The sequence below is a fragment of the Panthera onca genome, chromosome C1 (assembly GCF_046562875.1).
Source record: "Panthera onca isolate mPanOnc1 chromosome C1, mPanOnc1 haplotype 2, whole genome shotgun sequence".
Taxonomy (NCBI): Eukaryota; Metazoa; Chordata; class Mammalia; order Carnivora; family Felidae; genus Panthera; species Panthera onca.
Genome location: NC_138346.1, coordinates 28,841,884 through 28,858,633, shown reverse-complemented (window position 1 = coordinate 28,858,633; position 16,750 = coordinate 28,841,884). Strand labels below are relative to the sequence as shown.

Genomic DNA, 16,750 nt, shown 5'->3' with positions numbered 1-16,750 from the left:
TTCCTTCCAGTACTCTGACCTCCAGCCCCGTCCCCCACCCACCGCCGCTCGGTCACGGCGATTCTCAGCCCCGGCTGCACGTTAGAATGTAGGAGAGCGCTTTTCACTCCCCGCCGCCTGGACTCTGCCAAGGGAAAGTCTCAGTGTGAGGAGACCCGAGCACTGGTACTTTTAAGAGCTTCCTGGTAATTCCGCTTGAGACCCGCTCCAAGAGCCTCAGGCCAACCCTAAACCATCCCCTCGCCTCACCTCGCCCCTCCCCTCCTACAGGGGGCGTGCCGGCCTCTGTAGGCATTTCTTTAACCTTCCAGCAGAAGGCTGAGGCTGCAAAGCGGACTTCAGTGAACTTCCAAGATCAGCAGTGAAGGTCTTTTACCAACTTTTTTTTTTCTTTGCTCAGTTTATTTTTATTTAAAAAATTTTTCTGTAAGAGAATTTATTTTTGAAGCAGTCTTAAGTTCACAACAAAATTGGAAAGAAGGTGCAGATTTCCCATTCACTCCCAGCCCCAGCACATGCAGAGCCTCCCCCCATTATCAATATCCCCTAGCAAAGTGGGACATTTTTACAATTCATTAACCTCCATTGACACATCACTATCACCCAAAGTCCATAGTTTATCTTAGGGTTCGTTCTTGGTATTGAGCATTTTATGAGTTTGGACAAATCTATGATGGCATATATCCACCATTATAGCATCATGTAGAGAAGTGTCACTTCCCTAAAAAAACCCGTGCTCCATCCATTTATCTCCCTCCCTCCTCCATAACCCCTGATCTTTTTACTCAACTCCCATGGGTCCATACAAAAGAGTGCAATTACTGGATCTTATGGTAAAGGAATGTTGAGTTTTATAAGAAGCCACCAGACTTCCCAACTGGTCGTACCATTTTGCATTCCCACTGGCAACGAATGACAGTTCCTGGAGTTCCTGTTGCCCCACATCCTTGTCAGCATTCAGGCGTTGTCAGTGTTGTGAATTTTAGCCATTCTGGTGGGTGTGTTGTAGTTGTCGTAATTTGCAATCCCCTAATGACCTACGGTTGTGGAGCATCTTTTCATATGCTTATTTGCCACTGTGTATCTTCTTTAATGAAGTGTCTGCTAAGTCTTTGACCCACTTTTTTCTTTATCCTATCTTATTTATTTTCCAGCTTTTTTGAGATATCATTGACATATTTAAGTTGAAGGTACACAGGGTGATGATATGATACATGTATATACTGCAAAATGATGACTACAGTAAGGTTAGTTAACACATCCACCATCTCACATACTTATAATTTTGTGCACGTGTGTGGTGAGAGCATTTAAGATTTATGGTCTTAGCAACTATCCAGTACGTGTTAACTGTAATCACCATGCTGAATATTAGATGCCTAGAATTTATTCATCCTATAACTTTGTACCCTCTGAACAGCATCTCCTCGTTTCCCCCACCCCCAGCTCCTGGCAACCATCATTCCACTCTGTGTTTCTATGAGTTTGGCTTTTTTAAAAATAGATACCACATATAAGTCATATTATAGAGTGTTAGTCTAGCTTCCATCACTTAGCATAGGGCCCTCAAGACCCAACCGTGTTGTTGCCAATAGCAGGATTTCCTTCTTTTTTATGGATGAATAATATTCTAATACATATGATATATATTATATGATATATATGTCACACCATACACCACATTTTCTTTATTCATTCGTCTGTCAACAGAACTAGGTTTCCATGTCTCGGACATTGTAAATGATGCTGCAATAAGTGATATTTGCAATGCTGTAAATAATGAGGGTGCAGGTATCTTTTCAAGATAGCGATTTTGTTTCCTTCAGATATAAACCCAGAAGCGGGATTACCGGATCACAGGTAGCTCTGTGTTTAACTTTTTGAGGAGCTTTCCACACTGTTCATATTGTTTTCCGTAGTGGTTGTACCAAATTATATTCCCACCAACAGTGCACTAAGGTTCCCTTTTCTCCACATCCTCTCCAACACTTGTTATCACTTGCCTTTTTGGTAGTTGCCACTCTAACAGATGTGTGGTGATATCTCAGAATGCTTTTGATTTGCATTTCCCTGATGAGTAGTGATGCCGAGCATCTTTTCATGTATCTGTTGTTTGGCCCTTTTTTTTTTTTAATTTTTTAATGTTTATTCATCTTTTTGAGGGGGGGAGGGGCAGAGAGAGAGAGGGAGAAACAGAATCTGAAGCAGGCTCCAGGCTCTGAGCTGTTAGCACAGAGCCCAATGTGGGGCTGAACCCATGAACCGTGAGATCGTGACCAGAGCTGAAGTCAGATGCTTAACTGCCTGAGCCACCCAGGCGCCCTCCATTTTTAATCTGATTATTTGCTTATTGTTGAGTTTTAAGAGTTCTTTGTATATTTTGGATAACAATCTTCTATCAGATATGTCTTTTGCAAATATTTTCTCCAAGTCTGTGGCTGGTCTTTTAATTCTCTTGACTTTTTTTTCTCTCTGCTTTTGCAGAGCAGAAATTTTTGTTATAATAAAGTCCACCTTACCAATTCTTACTTTCATGGATATTGCCTTTGGCATTGCATCTAAAAAGGCATCACCAAACCCAAGGTTATCTGCATTTTCTGCTGTGTTATCTTGTAGTTTTATTGCTTTGCATTTTAATTTAGGTTTGTGGTCCATTTTCAGTTAATTTTTATGCAGGGTGCAAGGTCTGTGTCTAGACTCATGTTTTTGCATGTGGATGTCCAGTTGTTCCAGCACCATCTGTTGAAAAGACTGTCTTTTCTTCATTGTATTGTCTTTTCCAAGATCTTTGTCCAAGATCAGTTGATTATATTTATGTAGGTCTGTTTGTGGGCTCTCCATTCCACTAATCTGTTGGTCTGTTCTTTCACCAGTTGTCTTGATTATTGCAGCTTATAGTAAGTCTGAAGTCAGGGAGGCAGTCCTCCAACTGCCTTCTCCTTCAATATTATTTTTTCTTGTCTGGGCTTCTCTCCCTCTCCTTTTCCCTCTCCTGGGGTCTCCTTTCTCTCTTACCTCCTCTACGTCTCTATGCTGCTACTGCCTCTCAGCTTTCCTCTCTTCTCATTTTCTTCTTCTCTCTCTTTGTCCCTTTCCTGTGGGGAACCAGGATGGGGCACAAGAAAGATGGTGAAAATGTAAATTCTGCCTCTAGTACTTTAATTGGGGTGACAAGTAACTCCTAAAGCTCCCTAGACCCCAGGCTCCTCGTGCATAAAGCCTGGCCCCTCCTTCCTTCCTTCTCCCTCCTCTCTGCTGTTGATTCTCAAATCACACCAAAGTCTTTACAAAACAAAACCTTCACAACCTCTCCAGCACTCCACTCACATAGGACGTTTCTCTGATTGTATTTACTTACAGTTTATCTAGAAGCTGTCCTTCACTCTTTCTCAGTACACCGAATAGCAGAAGCTGACAGAACACAGGTGTGAAAGAGATGGAAATTTCAAGCATTAGGTAGAAGTTTTGAGTGGGTGGTGTAGTTTAGCTTTCCAGTAAAGTAGATCTTGTTTTGGAGCTCTGCCTAGCTCATAATGACTCCTGGGCCCCCAGTGGCAGCATCAACTAAGACTACAGACCACCTTTATCCATCCGGGATTCTAAGACCTGAAGACAGTTCTCCTGACAGTCTTGCTGGGGATATGCAAAAAATAGATTCACTTTCTCCATGATCCAAATTTCAAAGTGCAGTTCAACCATAAGGTAACAATCTGTAAATGATTGTGCTTTTTCCTAACAGCAAGGGGAACTGGGCTTCTTTTCTGGGTCCCCTCCTGGACCCAGACAACTGAAAAGGGAACGTGTTTGGGCGTCTCCTCCAGCCCAGTGGGTTCCCTATGCACCTTTAGACTGTTGGCCTCTTCATGCCCACGCACCCCCTTGTAGGAGACAAAACTTTGGATGGGATAAAATGTAAGTAACTACACCCAGAGGCCTAGGGTTGATAGCTTTTTATTTTTATCCCCATGATCAAATTGCCTTTTCTCGACCACCTCCCCAGAGAATAATGATGGAAGGGTGCTTATTGTATTGTCCCTTCTGTTTTTTGGAACTAGTCCATGTACTAGGTCATAGCAGAAGCAGCCACCTTGGTACAACATGATATCACCCTGGGCCAGCAGGCTGGGGACGTAGTTCTCTCCACAGAGCGAGAAATCAGAATGGCTATTGGACATCTGTTATTGTGATCAGCCCAGCATCCATGTCCCATTTGGCTGGTAGCAGATCCCTTCTGCTAGTGGTCAAGAGCCCGGCCTTTGTGGCCTGGGAGTCTAGGTCAAACCCCAGCTCTTGCAGCTTACAACTCTGAGGCCTTGACTAAGACGCATTCATAAGTGCCTCAATTTCCCCACCTATAAAAGGGGATAAAGTGCCGATTCAATTAGTAAACAGACATGATGCTGAGTTTAAAACAATTTAACTTATCTAAAGTACCATACCCAACAGTCAACTTCATGTAGCATTTGCTCTTAATATGTTTGGGGTAGGGCTGACCTTGGCCCTGGCTCCAGGCCTAGGCAATGAGCATTTCCTTCCACCTGCCTGTGGGTGGTCCAAAGGCAGGCATGTGACCAAAGCTGGGCTTACCTACAGCGGTTCCTGAGACCTGCTGGGACTCTCCAAAAAGTAGAGTGTTGGCAAAGGATATAAAGTCTGGAGGTCCTGTTGGTCACCTGGTCCCAAGAGGGCTGAGCCAGCAGAGGAGGGGGGGGCTGCCTCTTACAGTGCCCTGTGACCACCAGGATCCAGCTAGCTGGGAATTTTCAGTTATTTGAGCTGTTCAATTCCCTAATTAGCTTAAGCCAGGTTGAACTGCTTTCTTTTGTCCCCTGCAGAAGCAAAACAATCCTGATGCATTCAGTCTGGGCTGGACCCTTGAACAAAGGAGATGTAAAGTCCATCAGCATGGTGTGCGTGGAGTGTGTATGGGGTTGCAGAGAACAGCTGGGGGCTCTCCTGTCCACAGCCTTTCCTGGCTGCACCTGGGTTCCCAGGGCCCATGGGCCACAAGTGTAACCTGAAGATACATTCCCTTCTCTTGCTTAAGCTGGCTTGAGTGCCTGATGCACACAAGAGTCATGATGAGTAGTATGTTTTCTATTGTTTGTTTTTAGAAAGTGCAAAGTAGACCGAATGTAAACATTCTATAAGATCCCGGTGTATAATTTAGCCATATCTAGCTTACTGTCGTACTTGCCAAACAACAGACAACGATCCTAGCAGATGAACATGTGTTTGAAAGACAAAAGTCTCCTCTCCACACTCACTGTCAACAGATGACCAGAGTTAGCACAGACTTTGATAAATGTTGGTGGAATGGAAGCATGATCTCCGGAGACATCTTTCTGCCCATTCTAGGAGGAAGAGGTGGCCCCTCCCTATACCAAAAGTGCCACCTCCACCGCAGTGCAGTGCAAGAGTTGGGAGGTTGGGGGGCACCTGGGTGGCTCCAACTTCGGCTTAGGTCATGATCTCACTATTGGTGAGTTCGAGCCCCTGTCCGGTTCTGTGTTGACAGCTCAGAGCCTGGAGCCTGCTTTGGATTCTGTGTCTCCCTCTCTCTCTGCCCTCCCCTGCTTGCATGCACACTCTCTCTCCTCTCTCTCTCAAAAATTAATTAAAAACAAACAAAACACACACACACACACACACACACACACACACACACTGGAGTACTGTGGCTGACTCCCCAGCCAGCACCCCGCCACCCCATGGGTCAGTGCCCTGTCTTGCTGGATGACCCTGCCACCTCTCCTTCTAGAAGCCCACTGCCATCACTCGGCCCGCACATGATCTTTATAGCTATGCATTTTAGCGGCTCTCCATTACCTACAAGTTCACTGCATCAAAATTCAAAGACCTCATTTGTTTTCCTTTATACTCTGCCTTGTTCCAGAAAATATTTAAGGCAGTATCTCTCTCTCTCTCTCTCTCTCTCTCTCTCTCTCTCTCTCTTTTTTTTAATATTCTCCATGATCTCACTATAAAACTAGACCTTCAAAATAGTTTTAGAACTCAAACCAAATTATTAGCTCAGTTTGGTCCTGTCATCTGTTGGTTTGAAGGGGATCTCTCCAGGGGGCATCTACTCTGTGCTGGGCACAGGACTGCAGTTGAGACCTCAGTCTTAGGGTCTTAGGTTCAGCTGGGCCTCCAGCCCATGAAGTCAGTGTATTAGTTGCCGAGAGCTGCCATAATAAGGGACCACTAACTGGGTAACTTACAAAACACAGCCTCCCAGTTCTGGAGGCTGAGTCTGAAATCAAGGTGTAGGCCACCCATAGCCCCTCCAAAGGCTCTCTGGGAAGAATCATCCTTGCCTCTTCCAGCTTCTTGTGGCCCGTGGCCTTCCTTGCCTCGTGGCAGCGTACCCCAGGCCTCTGCCTCCATCTTCGTGTGGCCGTCTTCTCCCTGGGGCTCTGTCTCCAACTCTCCCAGTCTTTATAAGGACACCAGTCATTGGATTTAGGGCTCACCCTAATGCAGTACGACCTCATCTTTAAGTAAATCTGCAAAGACCCCATTTCCAAATAAGGTCACATTCACAGGTCCTGGGTGTTAAGGCTTCAGCATATCTTTTGAGAGGACACTATTCAACCCATAACAGCCAAAGCAGCAAGAACAAATGAGGACAAAAATTCAACGAAAAATGTTTTTTTAACTCTGGATTTGACTAAAACTCACCATTTTGTAGTGGAAACTGGAATAGGATAGTGGTTGAGAATGTGGGTTATTGGATCATAGTGTCTGAGTTGAAATCCTGCAAAGATCTGTTTCCTTCCTTTTGTGAAAGTAGAATAATAGTAATGCCCACATCATTGGACTGTTTGGAGGAGGGGTGGTCAGTGAGCTAAAACATCAATCACCACATACAATACCTGCATGTAATCTTTTTAAAAAAGTTTTTTTAATGTTTATTCATTTTTGAGAGAGAGTGTGAGTGGGGGAGGGGCAGAGAGAGAGGGAGACACAGAATCTGAAGCAGGCTCCAGGCTCCGAGCTGTCAGCACAGAGCCCAACACAGGGCTCAAACCCACAAACTGTGAGATCATGACCTGAGCCAAAGTCAGATGCTTAGCCGACTGAGCCACGCAGGCACCCCTGCATATAGTAATCTCTTAATAAGACCATCTATTATTAACTCAGCAGTATTTGACTATTCTGGTTTACTCTTTTCCGTTTCTCATTTAGAATCTTAAAATTTCCAAAAACAAGAACACTTTAAATAAATCCACTCTGTTAACAGCCTTAAATCAAAACATTATTGTGCGCTTAGGCAGGTCTTATCTGTCATTTTGTAAATGGGCTACTCTGTGTTCCCCTTCTGTTAAAGCAACAGGGATTATAAATATCAAGTTCTTTTGACATTGGATTCTATTACAGTGAATGATCTGCTCACATGGGTAACCCTCTATGTGAAGGTAAAATGGACTATAAATATCAAGCCATTGTGGCATTGTATAGCCACTGCAGTGAACAGGAAGAGAGTGGCCACTTGATTTATTTAAACTGAAATTTGCCATAATGATAGCAGCATGAGACAACACCAAGCCATCACCCAAGTTCAAGAGCTGTCTACACAGTATGCAGTTAAAATGAATTTTGTTACCGTGAAATTTCACCTGTGATGATTTTTTTCACTAATGTGGGCCAAGACAAATTGGTTAGACTACTAATCTCCTAAAAGTATAAGCCTTCAGGGACTGAATGTTGTGAAAGCAAATTGGACACATTTTTCTACTATTCTTGAGAAAGCATGGAGTTGAGAAAAGGAACAGAAAGTTGAAGAAATTTCTTTAAATTTATTGTTAATGTTCCTGTCCGTATTTTTTAGAATGCTTGATTCTAATCCAAGCTACTATGATGAAGGTTTTGGGTTAATCTTTTATTTAACGTAATATAGATTAGTATTATAGTTGTACTATAACCTCATTTTAAAGATAAAGAAATTGAGGGGCGCCTGGGTAATACAGTCAGTTGAGTGTCCAACTCTTGATTTTGGCTCAGGTCATGATCCCAGGGTCGTGGGATGGAGTCCGCATTGGGCTCCTCGCTGAGCAGGAAGCCTGTTTGAGATTCTCTCCCTGTCTCCCTATGCCCTTCCCTGATGTGTGCACACTCTGTCTCTAAAATAAAAAAGTAAAAAAATTTTTAAAAGAGTAGAAAGATAAATTGAGACATAGACATTTTCAAAAGATTTTTTTTTTAACATTTATTTATTTTTGAGAGACAGAGAAAGAGTGTGAGCCGGGGAGAGGCAGAGAGAGAAGGAGACACAGATCTGAAGCAGGCTTCAGGCTCCCAGCTGTCAGCACAGAGCCTGATGCGGGCTTCGAACCCACAAACTGCGAGATTATGACCTCAGCCAAAGTCAGATGCTTAACTGACTGAGCCACCCAGGTGCCCCTCAAAAGATATTTTTTAATCTGAGACTCTTAATTGCTATACACTAGAGTTTAAAGTGTTATCAGAAAACACATTGCCTTTAACTTCTAACCCAGTAGCACTTCTCAAATATTTTGGTCTCGAGATCCTTTATGCTCTTTAAAATTATTAAGGACCCCAAAGAACTTTTCTTTGTATGGGTTCTATCTACTAATATTTATCATATTAGAAATTTTAAGTTTTAAGAAATTAAAACTTAACGCAGTGGGGCTTCTGGGTGGCTCAGTCAGTTAGGCGTCCAACTTCAGTTCGGGTCATGATCTCACGGTTCGTGGGTTTGAGCCCCGTGTCGGGTTCTGTGCTGACAGCTCAGAGCCTGGAACCTGCTTCAGCTTCTGTGTCTCCCTCGCTCTCTGCCTCTCTCTCTCTCTCTCTCTCTCTCTCTCTCTCTCTCTCTCAAAAATAAGTAACCATTACAAAAAATTTTAAAAAAACCCAACACAGTAAATTATATTGTTAATTCATTTTAAGGTAACAATTTGACTTCGGTTACACATTAGCATCACAGCAATGACATCATCGTGTGTAGAGCACTTCTGGAAGACTCCATAGTATACTCTTGAGAGAATGAGCAAAATACCAAACATCTTAGTATTATTATGAAAATAGTCTTGATCTTGTGGATTCTCTAGAAAGGTCTCAGGATTCCCCAGGAGCTGAAGGCCAGACTTTGAGAACCATTCATCTAAACCATTCCTACATCTGCATAGCAAAACTGTGTTTTTTGTCCAAACTACTGCTTTTAAGGAATAAATAACAAGAATACTTGTAAAACTCTGAGCTTCTAACACTGAATATATATATATATATATATATATATATTAGATATGTTATCAATTTTCCTGTTCTCTTTAACATGGAAGCAACATAGGCAACACAAGAGTTTGTGTCTGAGGGGACTCTGGAAGCTGGTGTCCTGGGTTCTAACCCCAGGTCTGCCACTTAGCTGCATGGCCTTGAGGGGTCATGTAGCATCTCAACCTCAGTATCCTGTCTATAAAATGAACAGGCTATTCCCATTGACCTCAGAGGCTTGCTGTGAGGATTAATTGAAATAATCTCTGTAAGGGAAGGGCTTTCCCAGCCCCCTCCCAGGTAACTTGGGGCCGTGTAGCTGGGCTGTGGCCACTAGGATGAGGGCCATGTCACGTCCCTCACCCCAGAGCCCTCTCTTGCCCATTTCACACCCTCAAAGGTGGACAAACTGGAGGAGCTGGATTTCTGAGTCCCTGGATTGTGACGTGAGCAAGAAATAAACCTTTGTTGTGGTAAACCACTGAAATTTTGGAGTTTACTCACCATTGCAATGTTTGTTGCCTGGCCTCTCTTCACTAATACACAAGGACCGGCCATGTGAGTGAAAGGAGAGGACTCTAAGGGGGTGACATTTCAATGGAAGTTTAAAAGATTAGTTGGGGTGCCTGGGTGGCTCAGTCGGTTAAGCGTCCGACTTTGGCTCAGGTCATGATCTCGTGGTCCGTGAGTTTGAGCCCCACGTCGGGCTCTGTGCTGACAGCTCAGAGCCTGGAGCCTGTTTCAGATTCTGTGTCTCCCTCTCTCTCTCCTCCTCCTCCACTCATGCTCTGTCTCTCTCTTCCCAAAAATAAATAAATGTTAAAATAAATAAATAAATAAATAAATAAATAAATAAATAAAATAAAATAAAATAAAATAAAAGATTAGAAGCTTCAGAGAGTAGATTTGAAGGAAAAGGCTCCCTAAAGGTGGGGGCAGGGAGGCATTCCCAGCCACAGAATAGAAAATGCAAAAGCCTCCCTCACCCCCGCACCCTGACCCCCATCCCCGGCCAAGGGGAGAAACTTTCCAGAGACCAGCCTCAATCAAGGGGGACATGGCATGAGACCACTGTGAACACTAAGTCCCACTGAAACCTTTGTGGTCCCCAAACCCCACTAACGGCTCGCAGCAGGTGGGAGAAACGTCTCTGCATCATCTACCCAGCCCCTCTGTGGGAGCCACAGAGCCCTGCGTGACACCGCGGGGTGAGACTGGCTGCCCTGGATGACACTCATCTACACTCAAACAGTGACAGTCTTAAGCACATGCACGAAGCCTAAGGAATAAAGATCGGGTTGGTGTCAGTAAAAGATAAGCGTATATAGTCCTGGCATTACCACATTCACCACCGTCCTTCTCAAGTTCTGTAGCTTCTCAGTGTCCAAGTTTTCATAGGGCCTCACTGCCGCAGAGCAGAGGGGAGCCACCCAGCATTGTGCTCTGAGGGAATGTGCAACATAATAGCAACGTGTGGGTTTTTCATTCTTCCAGGGAAGGAATACCTGTTCACAGCCTTTGGCCCGTGAGCCCCATGTTCTCCTTCTTCAGCACAATGGAGGCAGCAACTTGGGGAGAAGTTTTCAGTGTTGCCTCCCGGTGGGTTTCGAAAACACAGCTATGGTATTGAAAGAACTGCTGAGTAAATATCTGTTGAATGAATGAGCGAACGAATGAATGTTACGATTCAGAACCAGAACCATCATACCACATTACTGCCTACCTTACTTCAAAGGTGTTTAGTTCAGATTCCACTTATTAGACACTTCTGAGTCAACGGTGCCTAAGAGTTCGTAACAGCTTTCATCTTTTACACGTGTTTTAACAGCCTGGGGTTCAGCAATACCCATGGGGTGGTGCCGTTTGGGTAAGGAACTGTTAACTTTATCTTTTGATGATTCTGGGGAAAGAGATGGAACCATTGGCCTTTCATTTGCCTGTGCTTGTTAATTTATGTGTAACCATCAAAGTGGATACATTTTACATGCGATCAAAAGAGGTCATCGGGGCACCTGGGTGGTTCAATCCGTTAAGCAGATGACTTTTGGCTTCCGCTCAGGTCATGATCTCACAGTTTCATGAGTTTGAGCCCCGAGTTGGGCTCTGTGCCCATAGCTCAGAACCTACTTGGGATTCTCTCTCTCTCCCTCTCTCTCTCTCTCTCTCTCTCTCTCTCTGCCCTCCCTCTCTCATGTAAATAACTCACAGCAGCGCCCCTCCTCAGAAGACGCAGGGCATTTGGAGTTTCCTGATGGGTGTAAGGATGTTTTCCAGGTGGGATGATGGAGGTAGAGTCACGTGCACACGTGACCAGGGAGGATGGGGCCCTGAGGGTCCAGGGCAGGACGCAGGAAGCTGTCCACAACCTTCAGACAGCTTTGGCCTACAGAGGCCTTTTGTATCTCCGACACCATGGTGTTTTGTTTTTTTAGTTTTATTGTCAACATTTAAGAGTAGGGAGGTATCAGGTAAAAATCAGGGTCTCGGGCTTTCTTTAAAAATTTTGAAATATCTGGCCAAAGTGGGTCCAAATGCCCAAGATAGCGACGAGCTAGAGCTGAGCTGGCCCTGCCCTCACTGGACGGTATGCTGTCTCTTCAGTTTGCCGCAATACCCACCCCCCATCCCCATTCCTTATTGCTTTGCCCTTAGCTGCCTTCATTCACTGACAATACTGTTGGGGTTTGTGAAGGGACCCCAATGAATAGCATCTCTGCTGTTCCTTGGGTCCTAAACAAGCTGAGAAATAAGACAGTATATAAAACTGGAAGCAAAAAACGTCTCCTTTATTTACTGAGAACGAAGCAGTTGGAAGGCATGGCTTATGTCAGGCAAAACCAAGCTGACTCAGCTGGCTGCGTTCAGGGGTCGCTGGATCAGGACAGGCCTCCCACGTCATTCTTACAGCACGGAGCAGCCGCAGAGAGCTGAGGTTCTGCGTGCGCGCCCGCCCCCCAGGAGAAAAGGGACAGAACCGATCCACATGTCAGGAGTTTTGTCTTCGCAGAACGTGTCTGAGGGCAGAGAGCATGGCAGTCAGGGAACTGCCAGAGGAGGGAGGGAGCACTCCTCACTGACCTGGCCCTCAAAGGCACTGGGGCTGATGAAGGCTGGAGGAAGATTCCTTGTCTTGACAAGCTAAGCATAGAACTCGGGATGTGCTCCCATGCTTGTGGTGATTTTCTTCAGGGGGCCCTTAGATCAAGGTAAGTAAATGTGGCAACCTTCAGCAACCATGGAAACAAAGTTTCTGGAAAGAAAGAAGCAGCACTCACCATCCATCTACTGGGGTAAATCAACTGGAATGAAGGGCATTGAAAACAAGAACAATAGAATAAAAAGACAAAGAACTGAAAGGGAATCCAAGATGTACTTTATGATATAGGCACTAAACTTGCAGGAAAACAAGAGACAGCCCCAACATAGACTGGCCACCAGTAGAGTCTGGGGGCCAGTCACGGAGGCATAAGCTTGTTCATTGAGTGCCGGTAAGAGCCACACACATTCCCAACCGTGCCAAGTACGTAACGTTAACCCCTTGAGAGATGAAGAAACCGAGGCCCCGAGTGATTGATTCGATGGGGCCGGTGGAGGGATTGCAGGGCCAGTGTCAACGGCTCCAAAGCCCTTTCCCTCTCCCTGCCTGTCCTTTTGGCCAAGAGTAAGCTGCTTCCCCGAGTGCAGGGGCAGGCTGAGGCCAGCGAGGTGGCCAAGGCAGGGCCTTCAGAGAGCTGCAGGGCTGGAGTCAGAGCCCTGACAGGGCTGGGAACTGCAGCCTGCCCTGCTGCTGGCCGTGGCCTCTCCCTGCTGATACGCTGGCTACCTGGGGTCTGTGATGCTGTGACCTGACCTTTCCCACCCTCTGGCTGCCCACTCCCCACAGAACAGACATGGGGAAAAGGGCATGAAATCGGCCTCCACACACACGGTGTTTGACCCTCTGCTCCATCAGCAGCAAGTTTTCCACAAAAGAAGGAGAGCTATGGGGCACGATTTTGTTGTCGGGGCTTCCTTGACTCTTGGTTTATTTGTGAGGCCGCCAGCATGCAAACCTCAGTCATACCTACACAGGGTCGTGTTCACTCAGTGGTTCTCCAAGAGATCAACTAGGGAAAATCCCTTAACAGGGAATGTTTTTAGAAGGAACATATGGGGAATCAAAAAAAGGGCTAAATATAAACCTGTATTTACAGAACGGAATAAGGAGCAATGGAAAGCCGAACAGAAAGCTGGATGGAGAAGTTTTCTCCTAAAACAGGTTTTTTCAGTGGGTGTGAGTGTGCATTTTGCAGTATATGTGAATTTGTAGAACACTAGAGTTGCCTGTAATTGAACAAACAAACAAAGAACAGCTTCTGATGCCAAAAATAGTTCTGATGCCAGTCATATTATGGACGTGCCTGAGGCCACTAACTTCATCAGAGATAAACCCCTGTGGGGGGCGCCTCAGTGGCTCAGTCAGTTGAGCATCTGACTCTTGCTTTCGGCTCAGGTCACGATCTCATGGTTCCTGGGATCAAGCCCCCAGGTCAGGCTCTGCACTGACCGAGAGGAGCCTGCCTGGTATTCTGTCTCCCTCTCTCTCTTTGGCCCTCCCCTGCTTGTGCTCTTTCTCTCAAGATAAATAAACATTAAAAAAAGAAAGAAACCCACTTGATTGTATTACAGACATAGACATGATCAAATGGAGCACAGACTTTTAAAATAGAAGTTCCAGGGGTGCCTGGGTGGCTCAGTTGGTTAAGCATCCGACTTCAGCTCAGGTCATGATCTCATGGTTGTGGGTTCAAGCCCCACGTTGGGCTCTGTGCCGACAGCTCAGAGCCTGGAGCCTGCTTCGCATTCTGTGTCTCCCTCTCTCTCTGCCCCTCCCCTGCTTGTGCTCTGTCTCTTTCTCTCTCTCAAAAATAAGTGAACATTAAAAAAAAAAAATAGGAGTTTCATATTAAGGGCATTTTTTAGGTAGCTAAAGCAACTCTGAGTAATGAGTTACATCATTAATGCTGAAAGAAAAACGAAGCAAACCCTGAAGTTAGGGCACGTTGCAGGCATGAAAGAAATTTCCATGGCCCAATGAGGGTGAGGAGGGAATGAACAACTATGTATTGAGCAGCTACCACATGCTGAATGGGTGACAGGCATCCTCTTGTTTGACCTTCATGATGTTGCTAAGATGAGATGATTTCTCCCCTCCCTGGAGACTGAAAAACCTCAATATCAAAAGTTATATTGCCAGCATACGGCAGGCTTGCGATCCAAAGCTAGTTCCAATCCAGTTGTCTGGCTCCAAAGACCCTTGCCCTTTCAGATACCGCATGGCCCTTCAGGGTGGCATCAGCAGGCCCTGGGCCTGACTTTCTCATTCCTTCTCTGTACAGAGACTTCACATGTTTGCACAATAAATACTTCACTCACTTGGATCATTCTGATGCAAAACCTAACCTCAAAGGGTGGGTCCTCATGGTGCTTCTGCTTCACTTTCCTTTACTCAAATGTCAAGGCAGTCTTTGAACAAGCAGATTAGCCACTGATTGCTAGATAGCAGAGAATAAGTAGAGCGAGAAAGGCTTCTGGTAGTCCGGCTTCTCTGGACTTGGCCCTCATAGAAAGTTTGCATCAGAGGGCACAGCATTCATTTTACTGAACAGTAGTTTAAAGTGCCCGTCTAGGGGTGCCTGGGTGGCTCAGTTGGTCAAGTGTCCAACGTTGGCTCAGGTCATGATCTCACAGTTCATGAGTTCAAGTCCCACATTGGGTCCTGTGCTGACAGCTCAGAGCCTGGAGCCTGCTTCGGATTCTGTGTCTCCCTCTCTCTCTGCCCCTCCCCCGCTCACACCCTGTCTCTCTCTGTCACTCAAAAATGAATAAACGTGAAAAAAAAAAGTGCCCATCTACAGCACCCCATAGAAAGTGCCTACTTATACAGCCAGCTGTTCGGCGGTAGAGGAGGTCTAGCTGCCTAAGAAATGTATAAATAGTCCACCTGCTCAGACAGGAGACAACCCACTTTCCTGCAAGTACCCTAGAGGGCTACATTCTAACGTGCAGAGCCCAAAAGACAGTATCACTGAGCAGCAAGAAGGAACATTGGAACTGCCAGTTCTCTATGTCTTTTTAATCTCACCCTTTAAAATTTCGAGTTTCATGTAATAGGTTTATATGTACTTAATACATGGGTATTATAATACATGCATAGATTTTGTTAGTAGATGTAAGCTGGAAAAACATGCTTGAAAATTGCCAACATAGGTGCAAAACCAAAAAATCTTGGGGCCTCTCTGCCTAGAGGAAGGTGAGTATCAGAGGAGGTGGTGACAAAAGCTTGCCCCTGAATTCCTAAGATCCAAAAAATAAACTCAAATTGCCTGGGTCACGGTGCACAGAGAGGTGAACCTGCCAGAAGCAAGGTACAATTGGACGTCTCCCTGCTTTTCTTTTTCCCACTGAGGATGATACCCTGTGAAACTGCCTGAGAAGCAGGTGGATTGTGAGTCACAGAACTGCCCTTGTGTTACCTGAGTAGCCCTGGGCTGTGGCCCCCAGGACCCTGAGAGAGACCAGCCCTCCTTCCCAAGCAATAAATTTTGCTGGTCAAAGGAGCAAATAATGAAAGACATTTAAAAAGTTCAACATCACTTGTCCTACAAGAAATGTGCATTAAAACTAGTAAGAATACCCTGTTCTTCAACCATCAACTACATAGATTTCAACAAATCAGTAGTCGGCCAGGGTGCAGAAACAGGCAATCCCATGCACGCCCGGCGGGTACGTAAATGGGCGAAAACTTTCTGTTGGCAATTTGAAAATACTGACCAAGAGTTTGAAAAATACACAGATCTCCCTAACCATCAATTTCTCCTCTAGGCACTTTTTGAAGAAAATAATCAACTTTGTATAAATAAAGGTTTAAATACATAAAAGCTTATTTTTTTTCTCCACTTTTTAATTCTACACACACTGGTATCTTTTTTGAGGCAGACTCTGTGCCAGATGCTGTCACACAACAAAAAAATAAAATAGGGCTCTGCTCTCCTAAAGATCATTAATGATCATTATTACAGTGTTACTTATAATAGGCAAAAATCAGAAACTGACAAAATGACCAAAATCAGTGTTGTTTGTGGTTTTGCAGTTATGAATTCCTGTGCAACCATTAGAAACTATATCGTAGAAGACACTGTAAAGTGTTCACATCAGGTGGTTTGGGGAAAAAAACAGTTATCAAAACTGTGTGTACATTGTATGTCTCATCACGGCCTTGAGTGCCCAGAGAAGGGTCACAGTTTAGCCTAGCATTTGAGACAGAGGTAATTTAGAATGAACAGACTTCTTTTTAGTGAGAAACAAAATAGAACAACAAAGCATTGGGAAATATGTCCATCATTTTTCCTATTTCATGAATGTTTTCTGAGGATGATTCAAGGAGAAACTAGCCAAGCAGGTAACAATGGCATTGATGGAAGATTCTCAGAGGCAGTAAGACTATGTAAGGAACTACTGCCCAACTAAA

The 16,750-nt window shown here is 44.9% G+C and overlaps 1 protein-coding gene across 1 annotated transcript in view; it reads left to right on the top strand.

The window, feature by feature from the left end:
* LOC145715640 (uncharacterized) overlaps positions 1 to 16,750 on the top strand; it is a 32,708-nt gene that overhangs the window by 1,735 nt on the left and 14,223 nt on the right. The gene's annotated exons all lie outside the window — the stretch shown is intronic.